We start from the raw sequence: 17,625 nt of genomic DNA, 5'->3' as shown, positions 1-17,625 counted from the left end.
AGCCCTAGCCACCTAATGCTAGAACATTTCTTTCTCCCCATCCTCTCACAAGAGCGGCCCATGACCAGGAGGGAGAAAATGCCATCTTAACACCAAGAGGCTGTGGCAGCTAACAGACATCTAGGGGATTTTATCACAGGGATCAACCTGCATTCCTCACTGACTTTCAGTTTGGTCTAGAGGGCTGGCAGGGGCTGGGCAACCACTTAGGACTATGAGGCCTCCCCAAGCCCCCACCCTTTCACAGGTACCAAGGCTCAAACTGCCAAAGTGGAGCACCTGCAGGAGGCTGGCTGTGAGAATTTGCTCTCTCTGTGGTAAGCTCACAGAGCTGCAAGTGGATCCCCTGTGTTAGGTAGCAAGTCAGTTATGAGCTTATGTGTGTGTGACATAAAGGCCTAAAGAGAAGACATCTATGTCCAGCATATGCATCTGCATCTCAAAGTCATCCTGACAATGTTTCAGGGGCAGCCCGGTATTCGCATCCTGCCCTGCCCCCTTCTACCCGATAACCTGCCAGGTGGAGGTCCCCACCCCTTCTGCCTGACAAATCTTCCACAATCTCCCAGATGCAGCCCAGTATCTGCATTTCAAACACCCTACTCCCAATCCCCATTCTCCAGGGGGTCTTGCTCACCCTTCCTCTAAACTCAGGATGGCTCCAGCTAGCCTTCCTCCTGTCTGAGACCTTCAGGGGAAAACTCAAATAGAAGTTTTTCTATTTACATCCAAAAAGCCCTTTGTTCCAAGAGGAGCAGAGGTGGGGAAGCAAGACCCATCTCCTTAAAAACCCCCGGGCCTCAACCAGACTGTGCGCTCAGCCCTCTGCCTCTATGCTGAGTTGCTCGCCTGCCTGGCCAAGTGTAATCTCTTCACTCAACCACATAACCTTGCTCCTCCCCCCAAGAGCCCCACCCCACCCCGAGTGACGGCACTCTCTCTCAGGTCCTGTCTGGAGAGGTGCCCATCTGTTCTTGCGGATGTCCCTACCCTAATAAACTTTGCTACTTTTACTTTCCACTACTCTGTCTCACGCCTGAATTCTTTTTTGCGCGAAGACAAGAACCCTGCATTTCTCCGGTAACACCTGTACCCCAAGACTGCAGGAATCTTGTGTGATATGACTGTGAGAATCTGTGGCTGCATGACGGAGTGTGAGATCTAGCTAGGTCTCTGGGCAATCCCTGTATATGGCTTCAGTGCTCAAAGTTCCCTGACTGACAGGGGTAGGTCATAGCAGAGGGTTGGGTGCTCACACTGACTGCACAGATCCTTTGTATGGTTCATGCACCTGCGTGGGAGGGGACTGTAGCCATGGTGGGTAAACCCCTTGGAAGAGAAGAGGTGTGGTTGTGATTATGCCAGCAGACAGGATTATACCCTCACCCCTACTGACAATAGAGATCTACCACGCCCAGTGTGGGTGTCTCCCTGGACTCTCACCCTACCCATGAGCACGGACCAGAGCTCCCTGGCCCCACCCAGTACACAACACTGGATATCCACTGAAGGAGCAGACACTCCACTAAGCCATATAAGCATAGTTCAAAGATAAAAACCAGCAAAGGAGAAAACCAACAAGTATTTCCACAATGCCTAAAAAGAAATACAGAAATACAAGAAACAAGAACAAGGAAGACAATATGACTCCCAAAAGGAACAGAACAACACTTCAATATTAGAATGTGAAGATGAAGAGACTGATGAAATGCCTGAAAATGAATTCAAAAGAATGATCCTAAGATTATCTAGAGGGCTTGCTGCTGTGGTGTAGTGGGTAAAGTGCCAGCATCCCATATGGGTGCAAGTTCGAGTCCTGGCAGTTCTACTTCCAATCCACCTCCATGATAACAGTCTGGGAAAAGCAGTAGATGGTCCAAGTTCTTGGGCCCCTATACCCACATGGGAGACCCAGAAGAAGCTCCTGACTCCTAGCTTCAGATCAATTCATACCAACCATACATATCTTAGGAGTTCCTGAAGGCATGGAAAGAGTTAATGGATGAAGCGGCCTATTTAGCAACATTGTAACACAAAACTTTCCTAATTTGGAGAAAGAAAGGGACATCCAAATACAAAGAGCACACAAAACTCCTAATACACATGATCAGAAAAGATCTTAACTACAACACATTACAGGCAAATTTTCAATCCTAAAATATAAAGAAAAATTCTAAAATATGCATGAGAGAAATGCCAGATTACCTTCAGAATATCCCCATTTAGACTAACAGCTAATTTATCATCAGAAACCCTAAAGGCTGGAGAGAAGGGAAAGCATGGTCCAAGACCTACAAGAAACTGTCAATCCAGCAAAGCTCTTGTTTATAAATTAAGGTGAAATAAAGATCCTCCAAAACAAAAAGAAATTGAAATAATTTATCACCACTCACCCAGCCTTATAAATGATTCTTAAGGATGTACTACACACAGAAACAGAGAATGACAGTCATCATTATGAAAGGATATGATGGCAGAAAATCTCCTAGTAAAAGTACAGTGGAAATCCAAAGCAAACAATAGGAATATTTATGGGAAAATGGAAGGGTCAAGTTGTTACTTATCAGTAATAACCCTGAATGTAAAAGGCTTAAATTCTCCAAATTAAAAGATACAGACTGGCTGGCTGGTTGGATTAAAAAACCAAGATTCATCTATCTCATCAACAAAGATACACACAGACTGGAAATGAAAGGATGGGAACAAGAAATTCCACGCTAACAGAAAACAAAAATGAGCAAGTGTAGTCATATTAACATCAGACAAAATAGACTTTAACATAGAAACTGTTAAAAGACACAAAGGGCATGATATAGTGATTAAGAGATCAATTCAATAGGAAGATGTGACTATGGTAAATGTATATGCACCCAATGCCAGGGCACCTGGTTATTTAAAGCTGAAGGACTTCTGAAAATTTACCTGAGCCTAACCTGCTGAAAAACAAGAAAGTTTCAAGAAAGGTCAGTTAGAAGGTTTCAAGAAAGGTCAGTTTCTGGGAAACTGCAACTTAGCAGAAAACAGGGAATACCAGTTTGGAAACCCCCCTTGTGCAATGGTTAAGATAAGTAAAACTGATGTGTACTAAGATAAGTAAAATTGCAAGGCCGGCGCCACGGCTCAATAGGCTAATCCTCCGCCTTGCGGCGCCAGCACACCGGGTTCTAGTCCCGGTCGGGGCACCGATCCTGTCCCGGTTGCCCCTCTTCCAGGCCAGCTCTCTGCTGTGGCCAGGGAGTGCAGTAGAGGATGGCCCAAGTTCTTGGGCCCTGCACCCCATGGGAGACCAGGATAAGCACCTGGCTCCTGCCATTGGATCAGCGCAATGCGCCAGCCACAGCGCGCCAGCCGCGGCGGCCACTGGAGGGTGAACCAACGGCAAAAAAGGAAGACCTTTCTCTCTGTCTCCCTCTACTGTCCACTATGCCTGTCCAAAAAAAAAAAAAAAAAAAGATAAGTAAAATTGCTGTGTGCTAAGATAAACAAAAATCCCCTTCCTCTTTGTATTCACTTGCTTAAGATAATTTTGTGGTTTTTGCCTTTAAATACTGCCTGTAACCCTTGTCCCACACCTCACTCTCTCAGGAGGGAGGGGTCCGTTTTGCGCAAAATGTAAATAAACCGCCTCTTGCTGTTTGCATCGCCGGTGTCCGGAGTCTGAATTTCTGGGTCCCCAGGGTGCTACCAAGGACCCCGCCAGCTTTGGGTCCTTCAAAGCAAATGTTAATGGATCTAAAGGGAGACATAGCCTCCAATACAATAGTAATGGGGGACTTCACACTCCACTTTCATCAACAGACAGATCAACTAGACAGAAAATTAACAAACTAATCAACACTATGAGCTAATCAACACTATGGAGCAAATGGACCTAACTGATACCCACAGAACCTTTCACTGACAGTTGCAGAACACACATTCTTTTCATCAGCACATGGAACTTTCTCTAGGACATATCATAGACTAGGCCATAAAGAAAGTTTCTGCAAATTCAAAAAAACTGAAATCATGTATCTTTTCTGACCACAATGGAATGAAGCTGGAAATTAACAACTTAAAAAACTCCAAAAAATATGCAAATACATGGAGACTGAGCAACATGCTTCTGAATGAACAGTGGGAAGTGGGTCATAGAAGAAATCAAAAAAATCCTGGAAACAAAAAAATAAAATATATCATATTAAAATGTAGGGGATACAGCAAAAGCAGTGTTAAGAGTCAAGTTCATAGCAATTAGAGCCTATATCAAGAAACTGAAAAGGTATTGGGGGGGGGGCGGCATTGTGGCGCAGTAGGCTAAGCCTCCGCCTGCAGTGCCAGCATCCCATGTCAGCGGTGGTTCGTGTCCCAGCTGTTCTTCTTCTGATGCAGCTCTCTGCCTATGGCCTGGGAAAGCAGTTGAAGATTGCCCAAGTGCTTGGGCTCTGAACTCACATGGGAGACTCAGAAGAAGCTCCTGGCTCCTGGCTTCAGATTGGCCCAGCTTTGGCCTTTGTGGCCACTTGGGGAGTGAACCAGTGGATGGAAGATCTTTCTCTCTGTCTCTCCTTCTCTCTGCCTGTAACTACCTCTCAAATAAATTAAATAAAAAGAAATTGGAAAGATATCAAATACATGATCTAGCAATACATCTCAAGGACCAGAAAAAACAACAAACCAAATCCAAAATTAGCAAGAGGAAAGAAATAAGTAAAATCAGAATAAACAAACAAAACTGAAACAAAAAAATACAAAAGATCAGTGAAATGAAAAATTAAAAAGTCATATACCATTGGCCCAACTAACAAAAAAAAAAAAAAAGAGAGAGAGAGAGAAGATGCAAATCAGGGACAAAAATGTAACAACAGATACCACAAAAATAAAAGGAATCACTAGAAAACAGCATTATGCCAACAAACTGGAAAATCTAGAAGAAATGGACAGACTTCTGGACACACACAATCTACCAAAATTAAATCATGAAGACACAGAAAACCTAAATGATAATAAACAAGACAGAGATTTAATCAGTAATAAAGACTCTCAACTAAAAAGCCCAGGACCAGATGGCATCACTGCTTAATTCTACCAAACTTTTAAAGAACTAATTCCGACTCTTCTCAAACTATTCAAAAACAATTCAAAGGAAGGGAATCCTACCAAATTCTGCAAGGTTAGTATCACCTTAATTCCAAAACTAGAAAGATACAACAAGGAAAGAGAACTATAAACAATATTCCTGATGAACACAGATGCAAAAATCCTCAAAATACTAGCTAACTGAATCCAACAACACATCAGAAGGATCATTCACCTTGACCAAGTGGAATGGATCCCTGGTATGTGGGGATGGTTCATCATATGCAAACCAACAGATGTGATACATCACATTAACAAATTGAAGAATAAAAACCATATGATTATCTCAATAGGTGGAGAGAAATCATCTGATAAAATACAACATCCTTTCATGATAAATCCTTAAGCAAATTGGGTACAGAAGGAACATTTCTCAACACAATCAAGGCAATATATGACAAACCCACAGCCAGCATCATTATTGAATAGGGAAAAATTGGAAGCATTTCCACTAAGATCTGGAACCAGACAAGGATGCCCACTTTCACCACTACTATTCAATATAGTTCTGGAAATTTTAGCCACTGCCATTAGGCAAGAAAATTAAATTAAAGGGCTACCAATTGGAAAGAAGGAATTCAAATTATCCCTGTTTGCATATGACATGATTCTATACATAGGGAAACCTTAAGACTCCATTAAGAGACTATTGGAAATCATAACAGAGTTTGGTAAAGCTGTAGGATATGAAATCAACACACAAAAATCAATACCCTTGTATACACAGACAATGCCACGGCTGATAAATAACTTGTAAGATCAGTCCCACGCACGATAGCTACAAAAAAAATTAAATACCTTGGAATAAATTTAAACAAAAGTTGTGGAAGATCTCTACAACAAAAATTACAAAACATTAAAGAAAGAAATAGATGAAGACATAAAACAATGGAAATATCTCCCATATTCATTGCCTAGAAGAATTAGTATCATCAAATTGTCTGTACTACCCAAAGCAATGTACAGATTCAAAAAATGAAAAAGAGTGAGGGCAATTGGAGGTAGCATGGGAGTGAGGGAAGTGTGGTTGTCTTCTTGGGACTGTATCTCTGGGATGTATAAAATCTGCTCCCTTTATATTAATAAAAAAAAATTTAAAAACTTCAAGCTCTCTCATAAGGCCCAGAATCTGGTTCAAGTCTAGGTAAGGAAAAGTAAGGTTAGACAGTTGTTAAATTGATAAAACATTCAAAATAACACAGGAAATGTGAAAGTCATTTTAACTTGTTGGTTAAGACAAGTATATCAACAGGACAGCATTAACTGTACAAAAATCAGAAAGCATTTCTGGAACAAATAGAGTTTGCTATCATATCCTTAAAAGAAGACAAAAGCACATACTGTTCCTTGGCATAAACTAGTTAATTCTCTCTGAGTACAAGTCCCAACAGGACTTGTTTACTTAACTTCTGAAGATGGGTACAACCTTGTGCCTGGGAATATCAGCTATGCGATCAATAACTACTAGGAAGTGGGCAGGATATGCAGGTGTAAAATATTTGAGGTCAGCAGGATGTTTTTTTTTTTTTTTTTTTTAAGATTTATTTACTTATTTGGAAAGAGTTAGAGAGAGAGAGACAGACAGACAGACACAAAGATAGAGAGGTCTTCCATCTGCTGGTTCAGTTTCCAAATGGCTGTAACAGGTGAATCCAGGCTAGGCTGATGCCAGGACCCAGGAGCTTCTTCCAGGTCTCACACATGGGTAGGAGGGGCCCAAGCACTTGGGCCATCTTCTGCTGCTTTCCCAAGCCATTAGCAGGGAGCTCAATCAGAAGCTGCTCAATCAGAGCAGCTGGGACTTGAACTGATGCTCATATGGGATGCCAGCATTGCAGGAGTCAGCTTAACCTACTATGCCACAACCCCAGCCGTAGGATGTAGTTTCTTAAAAAGAAATGTATATCCTAATTCACAAACTCCTTAAGCTCAAAACTGGTTTAATCATTTCTAGAAAGTAACAGCAGGTAACAATTATATGAATTAACACTTATGGCATTTACAACTTGCCAGAAATAGTTCTCAGTGTTTTACTTTTTCTCAAACAATCCTCACAACCACCATATAAAGTAGGTACTACTAATTTCCTCATTTTACAGATGATACAACCAATACACATGGGTTAAACAACTTTGCTTAAGATGAACTTGTACAAGTAGGTAGTATCGCAGCGGGCGCCGTGGCTCAACAGGCTAATCCTCCACCTTGCAGCGCCGGCACACCGGGTTCTAGTCCTGGTTGGGGCACCGGATTCTGTCCAGGTTGCCCCTCTTCCAGGCCAGCTCTCTGCTCTGGCCCGGGAGTGCAGTGGAGGATGGCCCAAGTGCTTGGGCCCTGTACCCCATGGGAGACCAGGATAAGTACCTGGCTCCTGGCTTCGGATCAGCGCGGTGCACCGGCCGCAGTGGCCATTGGAGGGTGAACCAATGGCAAAAAGAAGACCTGTCTCTCTCTCTCTCACTGTCCACTCTGCCTGTCAAAAAAAAAAAAAGTAGGTAGTATCGGTAAGCTTTCAACTCAAGCAATACCATTTCAATGTTCATGCTCTTACTACACTATACTCTACACTACACTGCCTCCAGGAGCTGAGGATCTTATACCACTTTAACGCTGAGTCTCATAAACACCAAATACTCTCCAGATACCAGCAGAGGATCTATCAAAGGTATTCCATTATGTTAAACATTTTAATAATAAAACTGTCCAATAATGAAGGTTTTTTGTCTGCTATATACACAAACTAGCCTCTGGAGCACTGGGGATAGTCTTAAGATGCCCTCATAAGCTAGGCTTATTCATCTATTAAATATTTACTGTGCAAATACTTTGTGAAGGGTATTGCATTAGGCAATACAACATTTACCTAGGTGAGCCTGAAACAGATCCTATCCTCAACAATTTTGGTCTAGAAAGGGATATTAAAGATTGTCATAAAAAGAAAAAAAAGGGCGGGGGGTGGCACTGTGGCATAGTGGGTAAAGCCGTTGCCTGCAGTGCTGGCATCCCATATGGGCACCAGTTCAAGTCTCAGCTGCTCCACTTCCGATCCATCTCTCTGCTATGGCCTGGGAAAGCAGTAGAAGATGGTCCGAGTCCTTAGGCCCCTGCACCCGTGTGGGAGACTGGGAAGAACTCCTGGCTCCTGACTTCAGATCAGCACAGCTCAGGCCGTTGCGGCCATTTGGTGAGAGAACCAACAGATGGAAGACCTCTCTCTCTCTCCCTCTCCTTCTCTCTATAACTCTGCTTTTCAAATAAATAAATAAATCTTAAAAAAAAAAAAATAAAGGAAAAGGGATTACAGGGGTAGGCAATTGGCCTACCAGCTAAGACACCAGTTAGGAAGCCTACATCCTGTATCAGAGTTTTATATCAATTCCTGGCACCAGCTCCTGACTTCAACTTCCTATCAGTGCCAACACTGGGAGGCAGGGGTGATGATGGTTCAAGTAACTGGGTTCTGCCACCTACATAAGAGACCTGAATTGAGATCCTAGCTCCCTGAGTCCAGCTTCAGCTGCACACAGTCCCAGCCTTCACAGACACTGTGGGAGTGAACCAGCATATGAGAGCTCTGTCTCTTTTTCTGTCAAATGAATTTTTTTTAAAAAAGCAAATTACTAGGGCTGGTGCTGTGGCATAGCACCGCCTGCAGTGCCAACATCCCATTTGGGCACTGGTTTGAGACCTGGCTGCTCTACTTCCTATCCAGCTCTATGCCATGGCCTGGGAAAGCAGAAGAGGTCCAAGTTCTTGGGCCCCTGCACCCATGTGGGAGACCAGGAGGAAGCTCCTGGTTCCTGGCTTCAGATTGGCGCAGCTCCAGCCATTGCAGCCATTGGGGGAGTGAACCAACGGATGGAAAACACGCCCCCCCCCCTTTCTCTGTGACTGCGCCTTTCAAATAAAGAAAAAAAAAGGAAAGAGAAAGAAACAATAATTCTTAGAAGACTTTAAAGTGCATTATGAGAGTCAAAACCAAGATGAAAAGTAATGAGAGACTGAATGAAGGAAACAGCCTCTAAAAAGTATAGTGGCACAGGAGGGAAGAGTTATCTTAACTATTTACACAGTTTAGTACTCTTTAAACCATCTGACATTTAAAAAAAAACAATTTTTAAATTGAAAACAGCATGACTTATGCTTGCAGGAAAATGGACAAGATAAACTTCTCCTTATTAGTCTACGGACATTTTATATATAAACAAAAAACTCTAGAAGATGGAGAAGGGTATGGACCTTTGAATCCAAGGAACAACACAGTGCTGAGTTCTGTATTACTCCTTGTTTGTTTTGACACAAACATCCCAGACTGGATACCAGAAAAACCAGAAACCTAAAAATGCCAACAGGTGCAGATAAAAGATCACCAAGAAAGGCTTGTTTTCTCCAGCCAAATGACCAGAAACAAGGCAGCCTAACAAGACAAAGAACTTTAACACAATAACTGTTCTATATCAGTGAAACACCACACACACACAGCCTGGCCCTAATTCTACCTCCACCCCCAGCAGCAAAGGTCAAGTGAGGAGTCTAGATTTTTAACCCTTTCAGGCTACATTACCATCCCTTTCCATCCCCTCTGCACATATCAGTGAGGTATCAGAGAAGGGCATGGGGAGCCACCACTGCTGAGCAGTAACAAGTCCCTCCTCCTCCTCAAACATGGTGTCACAGGAAACCATGTGGAGAACCTGGCCCCACAGCCTACCCAGCACTGACTCCCCCCTTGCTGAGGTGCTGTCGGAGGAGGCCTGGTGGAGAGCCAGGACCAGCATCACCAGTCAGTGGAAATAAGACCACCTACCCCTTTGCCCCCCGCCCCCGCCCCCAGTCACCAGAATCTCCATCTGGTGCAGAGGGTGGTGCCTGTAAGAAACTACAATGAATATATTTCAAAAAATCTTCAACAAAATATTAGCAAACAGAATTAGTCAATATATCTAAAGAATTACACACTACAACCAAACAGGTTTATTTCTTGGATGCAAGGCTGGTTCAATAATGAAAATCAAACAATGCAATCCACTACATTAACCAGCTAATGAAGTATAAGAACATGTATAAAATGATGCAGAAAAAGCATCTCACAAAAATCTTGTCATAAACACCCACCTCAGTGATTTAAAAACTGTTCAAAAACTAGGAATAGAGAAGAAATTAGGAGAAATCATTTTTGTGCAAATCTTTTATTTTTAAAAGATTTTTATTCATTTAAAAGGCAGAGTAAGAGAGAGAGAGAGAGAGAAGGAGCAATATCTTCTATCCACTCTCCTGGGCTAAGCCAGCCCAGGCCAGAGCCAGAAGCCTGGAACTCTGCCCAGGTCTCCAATGTGGGTAGTAGCAGGGACTCCAGTACTTGGGCCATCTTTCACTGCTTTCCCAAGTGCATTAGCAGGGAGCTGGAGCAGAAGCAGAGCAGTCAGAATGCAAACTGGCACTCCAATATGGGATGCCAACATTACAAGCTGCAGCTTTACCTGCTATGCCATAACACACTCCCCAAGACAAATTCTCTTTTTTTAAGATGTATTTATTTATTTGAAAGTCAGAATTATACACAGACAGAAGAGAGGCAGAGAGAGAGAGAGAAAGAGAGAGAGAGAGAAAGTCTTCCATCCACTGGTTCACTCCCCAATTGGCCGCAACAGCTGGAGCTGCGCTGTGCCTATCCGAAGCCAGGAGCCAGGAGCTTCCTCTGGGTCTTCCCAGCAGGTGCGGGGGCCCGAGGACTTGGACCATCTTCTACTGCTATCCCAGGCCACAGCAGAGAGCTGGATCGGAAGAGGAGCAACCGGGACTAGAACCGGCACCCATATGGGATCCCAGCACTTCACACCAGGGCGTTAACCCACTGAGCCCACAGCGCCGGCCCCCCAAGACAAATTCTTTCTTTCTTTTTTTTATTTTTTTACAGGCAGAGTGGATAGTGAGAGAGAGAGAGACAGAGAGCCAAGACAAATTCTTAATGAGATTAGATAACAACTATAAGAAACCTAAAGCTAACGTTATATTTAATGGTGAAAGATTGAAAGCTTTTCCCTCTGGATCAGGAACAAGGCAAGGATGTCCACTCTCAACACTGCTATCCAACATAAATAATATACTGGAAGTTCTAGCCTGTACAATAAGGCAAGAAAAAGGAAATTAAAAGTATAAATATTAGGCATGAAGAAATAAAAAATGCAGATGGTATGAGAGTCTAAGCAGAAAATCCCAAGGAATCTAAAAATTAAAACAACAACAAAAAACCTTTTAGAGCTAATAAACAGAGTTCAGTAAGGCTGAAGGACACAAAATAAACATATAAAAATCAATTGCAGGGCCAGCGCTGTGGCACAGTAGGTAAAGCCACTGCCTGCAGCACTGGCATTCCACATGGGCACTGGTTCGAGCCCCGGCTGCTTTATTTCCGACCCAGCTCCCTGTTAATACATCCGGGAAAGCAATGGAAAATGGCCCAAATACTTGGGCCCCTGCACCCACATGGGAGATCCAGAAGAAGCTTCTGGCTCCTGGCTTCGGATCAGCTCAGCTCCAGATGTTGTTGCCATTTGTGGAGTGAACCAGTGGATGGAAGATCTTTCTCTCTCTCTGCCTTTCAAACAAATAAATAAATCTTACAAAGGAAAAAAAAAAGAATAGTGGTTTTCCTGGCCGGTATCGTGGCTCAATAGGCTAATCCTCTGCCTACGGCACCGGCACACAGGTTCTAGTTACAGTCAGGGCGCCGGATTCTGTCCTGGCTGCTCCTCTTCCAGTCCAGCTCCCTGCTGTGGCCTGGGAGTGCAGTGGAGGATGGCCCAAGTGCTTGGGCCCTGCACCTGCATGGGAGACCAAGAGAAGCACCTGGCTCCTGGCTTCAGATCAGTGCGGTGTGCCAGCCGCAGTGTGCCGGCCACAGCGGCCATTGGGGGGTGAACCAACGGAAAAAGAAGACCTTTCTCTCTCTCTCACTGTCCACTCTACCTGTCCAAAAAAAAAAAAAAAAAAAATAGTGGTTTTCCTTTTAAAAACATTTAAAAATTAAAAAATCAACTGCTTTTCCATATAGTAGCAATTAATATATATGTAAATTAAAATATAAAACCACTTACAATCACCCAAAAATGAAATACTTAGATATGTCTAACAAAACAAGAATAGAATCTATATACTAAACAATAACAAAATCCTGTTGGAAGAAATCACTTAAGATCTGTATGAATGAAGAGATATTCTATGTTTATGGATTAGCAGAGTCAACATTGTAAAGATGTTTTCTTCAAACTTAGATATTGATTTAACACAATGTCCATGAAAAAACAAGCAAGGTATTTTTGTAGACAGAGACAAGATTATTCTAGAATTCATATGGACAGGTAAGAGAACTAGATTAACTAAAATAATTGTGAACAAGAATAAAAGTCAGGAACTCAGTGTCACCAATATATCAATCAAGACTATGTGGTACTAACAGAAATACAGACACAGCTCAATGGAGCAGAACACAGAATCCATAAAATGCCTCTACACAAATATGGTCAAGTGATTTTTGACAAAAATACCTCTATACTTATATGGTCAAATGATTGACAATGGTGAAAAAGCAATTTAATGGCAGAAAGCTCAAAGATAGCACAAGAGAAATTGGATAACTATAGATAAACAAATGAACCTTAACCAAATTTCATGCTTTCTGTAAATTTTAGTTCCAAATGGACCATAGATATAAATGCAAAGTGCAAAACTGCAAAACTTTTAAATAATAACACAGGAAAGATTCTTCAGGTCCTAATTTGGTAATTTCCTGAGATGACACATAACAGCACAACTCTCCCTCCCCCAAATCTATAACTTGGTTTCATATAATTAAAAACTTTTATTTTGTAAAAGGCCCTGTGCAGAGAATGTGAAGACAAGCTACAGACTGGCAGAAAATAACTGTCATATTTGTAAACCATACACCTCAGAAAGGACTCACGTAAAATATAAAAAAAGACTCTCAAAATTAACCAGAAAAACACCAAATCCAATTAGAAAATGGGCAAAAAACACGAAGCGGCATGTCATCAAAAAGTATATACAGGCCGGCGCCGTGGCACACTAGGCTAATCCTCTGCCTGCGGAGCCAGCATCCCGGGTTCTAGCCCCGGTCAGGGCGCTGGATTCTGTCCCGGTTGCTCTTCTTCCAGTCCAGCTCTCTGCTATGGCCCAGGAAGGCAGTGGAGGATGGCCCAAGTGCTTGGGCCCTGCACCCGCATGGGAGACCAGGAGGAAGCACGTGGCTCCTGGCTTCGGATCGGTGCAGCGTGCCAACCACAGCAGCCATTTGGGGGGTGAACCAACGGAAGGAAGACCTTTCTTTCTCTCTCTCTCTCACTGTCTAACTCTGCCTGTCCAAAAAAAAAAAAAAAAAAAAAGGAATATAAAAAAAGTATATACAAATGCATATAAGCACATGAAAAGATGTTCAACATCACTTGTCACTAGGGAAATGCAAATAAAGGCTATGACGAGGCATTACTACCTACCTACTACTATTTTAATTACTACTAAAATAGCTAAAACAAATTGAGACATTATGAAACTCTGTCAAGGATGCACAGAAATTGGATGTGTCATTTACTGCATGTGGGAATGTAAAACTGTACAGCCATGCTGGAAAACAGTTTTGCAGTTTCTTAAAAAACTAAACATATACTTATCACAAACTCAGCAACTGTACTTCTGATTTTTATGCCAGAGAATTGAAAATTTATGTCCACACAAAATTCTATACACAAATATTAGCATTAGCATTAGCTGTAATAGTTGGAACATGTTTAAAAAAATCAAATTCTCTACAATATGTGAATAAATTAAGAGTGAGACATCCATACCATGCCATACTACTCAACAATAAAAATTAATAAACTACTGGTACACAAAATACTTTCGATGAGTCTCAAGGGCATTATGTTGAGGACAAAAAGCTAATCTCAGAAGGTCACTATTGTATGACTCCATTTACGCAACGTTCCCAACGACATTAGGTACGTGTAAAACAGATTACTGGTTGCCAGGGAGATCTTTAGAGCCATGGAATAATTCTGTATCTTGACTAGGGCAATGGTTACACAAATTGATGCCTGACAAAATTACACAGAGCTATAGTTATACACTGAACCAATGTCAATTTCCTGGTTTTGATAATGTAATACAATTATGTAAGATGTAACTGGGTAAAGAGTACACGAATCCCTCAGTCTTTGCAACTTCCTGTGAAACTATTATTTCAAAGGAAAAAGCTAAAACTTTTTTCAAGGAATAGAATGTTCTAAAAAAGAAATCTAGCCTATGTGTATTTTTAATAAACAAAATGTCAAACTATTAATAGCTATTCCTCAGGTGGGCTCTTGTATTGTCTATGGTAAATATTTCTAAAATTTCTGTATTTTATACAATGTGCATATAATACTTGATAATGAGAAAATTTCTTTTAAGAAAACAAAAACAGTAGTATTTCTGTTTGAAGTATTTCTGTTTAAAGTACATCATACTTAAATATTAAATAGATACAGGAACAGAAAATTAAGAAAATCAACTCAGTGTGATTATTAACCCAGATATGCATATACACAGTAAATAAAAGATTAAAAAAATACTGAGACAACCAGCAAAATCAAGAAGGCCAAGAAAAGATCTGATTATATATTCAGCATGATCACCCATTATCAGTGACTTTGGGAAAATGTCTTTTTTTGTTCTGTTTTTTTTTTTTTTAAAGATTTATTTTATTTATTTGAGTTACAGAAAGAGAGGTCTTCCATCCAATGGTTCACTCTCCAGATGGCCGAAATGGCCAGAGCTGTGCCGATCCGAAGCCAGGATCCAGGAGCTTCTTCTGGGTCTCCCACATGGGTGCAGGGCTCCAAGGACTTGGGCCATCTTCTACTGCTTTCCCAGGCCACAGCAGAGAGCTATATCGAAAGAGGAGCAGCCAGGACTGGAATCGGTGCCCATATAGGATGCCGGTGCTTCAGGCCAGGGCTTTAACCTGCTGTACTACAGCGCAGCCATGGAAAGTGTCTTAATCTTTTTACTGCAAGTGATTAAGAGATTGTGAGCAGAAAGTAATCTAAACATTAAATATATCAGGTATTGTAAATGAACAGAATTTTTATAATGTTAGAATTAGAAGCAACCTGAGAGATCTTGAACAATTCTTCAATTTAGAGCTAAAGAAACTAAAGCTAGAGAGATAAATGAATTTCAGACAGCTGTTCTTTAACAGAATCTGATATAAAACCTAGAAAGCACAGCAGGTAAGAGCACTAGCTCTGGAGTCAAACTGCTTGGGTTTAAACTGTCAATTTTCCACTCACAGCTATGAGACCTCACAGAAGTTTCATAACCCATCTGGGCCTTACTGTCTTTATCTGGAAAATTAGGAAAATGCTAGTCCCAACTTATAGGTTTGCTGTGAAGATTACAAGGCATAACACATAAGCTGGTCACCTTCATCAGCAGTTTCTGCTTCACAGTGTTACTCTAGATTTGAAATTAAATCATTAACATTAAGATAGTTATCTCTCAACCAAAAACCATTAGGCAAGAAACACACTTAAGGCTTGTAATATAAAACAAATATGAACACTTGAAAATGACTGTTAAATCTTACAAAGGTTTTGCTAACGATGGAATTACCTTTCGCAAAACAACAATGTAATTAAATAACATAAACCGGAGCTATCATTGTGGTGCCACAGGTTAAGCTGTCACTTGCATCGAAGTGCCAGATGGAGTCCTGATCGTTCCACTTCTCACAGAGCTAACGCGGCGGGAAAGACAGTAGAAGATGGCTAACATACTTGGGCCACTGCCACCCATGTGGGAGACCAAGACGGAGTTTCCAGCTCCTGGCTTCAGCCTGGTCCAGGCCTGGCTTTTGTAGCTATCTGAGGAGTGAACCAGTAGATGGAAGATATCCCTCTTTCTGTCATTCTGCCTTTCAAATAAATAAATCTTAAAACACACACAAAACCTCAAAAATGGAACAACACAACAGCTATTCCAATTACCCAATGCGAAATTCTACACACCAACATGAATTTTTCAGATAAAGATCTATTTAAAATAAAATTTACCTAAATAAAATTATTTCAACAACAACATGTCACTTGAGGATGGAGCTGTGGTGCAGCACGTTAAACTACTGTCTGAATCAATTCCTATTATCCACTTTTTTAAACTCTGTAGTAGTGATTTTCTACTGTTCTGTTATATCCCACCTCCAAACAGAATTTAGGTCAGCACATTTGACAAAACTGAATTGCTTTCCCAGTTACATCATTATTCTCTTAGCTGTATTGCAGTTTTGGGATTTTTTTTTTTTACTGCCTTGACTATATACCTTTTTTTTTTTTTTTTAAGATTTATTTGTTTTTTTTGAAAGGCAGAGTTAAGGAGAGGGAGAGAGAGGGGGTGAAGGGAGAGAGAGAGAGAGAGAGAGTAAGGGAGAGAGGGAGAGAGGGAGGTCTTCAATCCACTCTTTGACTCCCTAAATGGTTGCATGGGCCCAGGCTGGGATGGCTGAAGCCAGGAACCTGTAACTCCATCCAGGTCTCTCACATGGGTGGAAGGGACCCAAGAACTTGGACCATCTCCCCTGCTTTCCCAGATACATTAGCAGGGAGCTGGATAAGTGGAGCAGCCAGGACTCAAACTGGTGCTTGTATGAGATGCTTAACCCACTGCACAATGCCATTCCCCAACTATGCACTCCTACACATTAGTCAAAAAAGTTGTCAAAGAACACAATTCTTTTCTGGCTCCAACTTGCCTTTAACACACTTTCTAAAAGTTATACCTAATTCACATCCAGAACTGTCTCAATTCAATGAAGAAGAACCTGACAGATGTCACTGTCCATTTTATATCCTCAGCAATGGTAAAAATTGTTACAAGATGATAAAAATTTAGTGGTAAATTTAAGTGAAGGATTCCTGACCTGGCTGCAGGCAAGTATATGAAACTCTAATTCTTATTCTAATCACTATGATAATACTTAGGCAGGCTAGTGATATGACATACTGATTGGTAAAATTTTAACTTAAAAAATGACAGACATCCCCAAATCCAAACAGCATAATGGAAAAATATGAAACTGGCTCAAGACTTTAAGTTTTATTATATACTATGAAAATGTATTGTATTTGGAACTAAATTTTAATGGATTGTTATGGCAATCTCTGGTTCTCATACTAACACTCTACTGATGAAACTGACATCAACTTAATTTAGTCTCAAAGTTCCAAATAAAAACTGACTTACAGCCTGCGGCGCTGGCACCCCGGGTTCTAGCCCCGGTCGGGGCGCTGGATTCTGTCCCGGTTGCCCTTCTTCCAGGCCAGCTCTCTGCTGTGGCCAGGGAGGGCAGTGGAGGATGGCCCAAGTGCTTGGGCCCTGCACCCCATGGGAGACCAGGAGAAGCACCTGGCTCCTGCCTTCAGATTGGCGCGGTGCGCCCGCCGCAGTGGCTATTGG

The 17,625-nt window shown here is 41.7% G+C and overlaps 1 protein-coding gene across 3 annotated transcripts in view; it reads right to left on the bottom strand.

The window, feature by feature from the left end:
- SAMD8 (sterile alpha motif domain containing 8) overlaps positions 1–17,625 on the bottom strand; it is a 71,187-nt gene that overhangs the window by 48,494 nt on the left and 5,068 nt on the right. Inside the window, exon 1 of one of the 3 annotated variants that reach the window (XM_062214428.1) lies at positions 17,413–17,616. The exons of the other annotated variants lie outside the window; for them this stretch is intronic. The gene's annotated coding sequence lies outside the window, so the exon portion shown is untranslated. Of the gene's footprint in view, positions 1–17,412; positions 17,617–17,625 lie in introns of those variants that run through there. 3 annotated transcript variants of the gene reach the window in all.

This window comes from Lepus europaeus, chromosome 17, assembly GCF_033115175.1.
Source record: "Lepus europaeus isolate LE1 chromosome 17, mLepTim1.pri, whole genome shotgun sequence".
Taxonomy (NCBI): Eukaryota; Metazoa; Chordata; class Mammalia; order Lagomorpha; family Leporidae; genus Lepus; species Lepus europaeus.
Note: the sequence above shows the minus strand (reverse complement) of the source record. Positions and strands in the feature narration are given on the sequence as shown.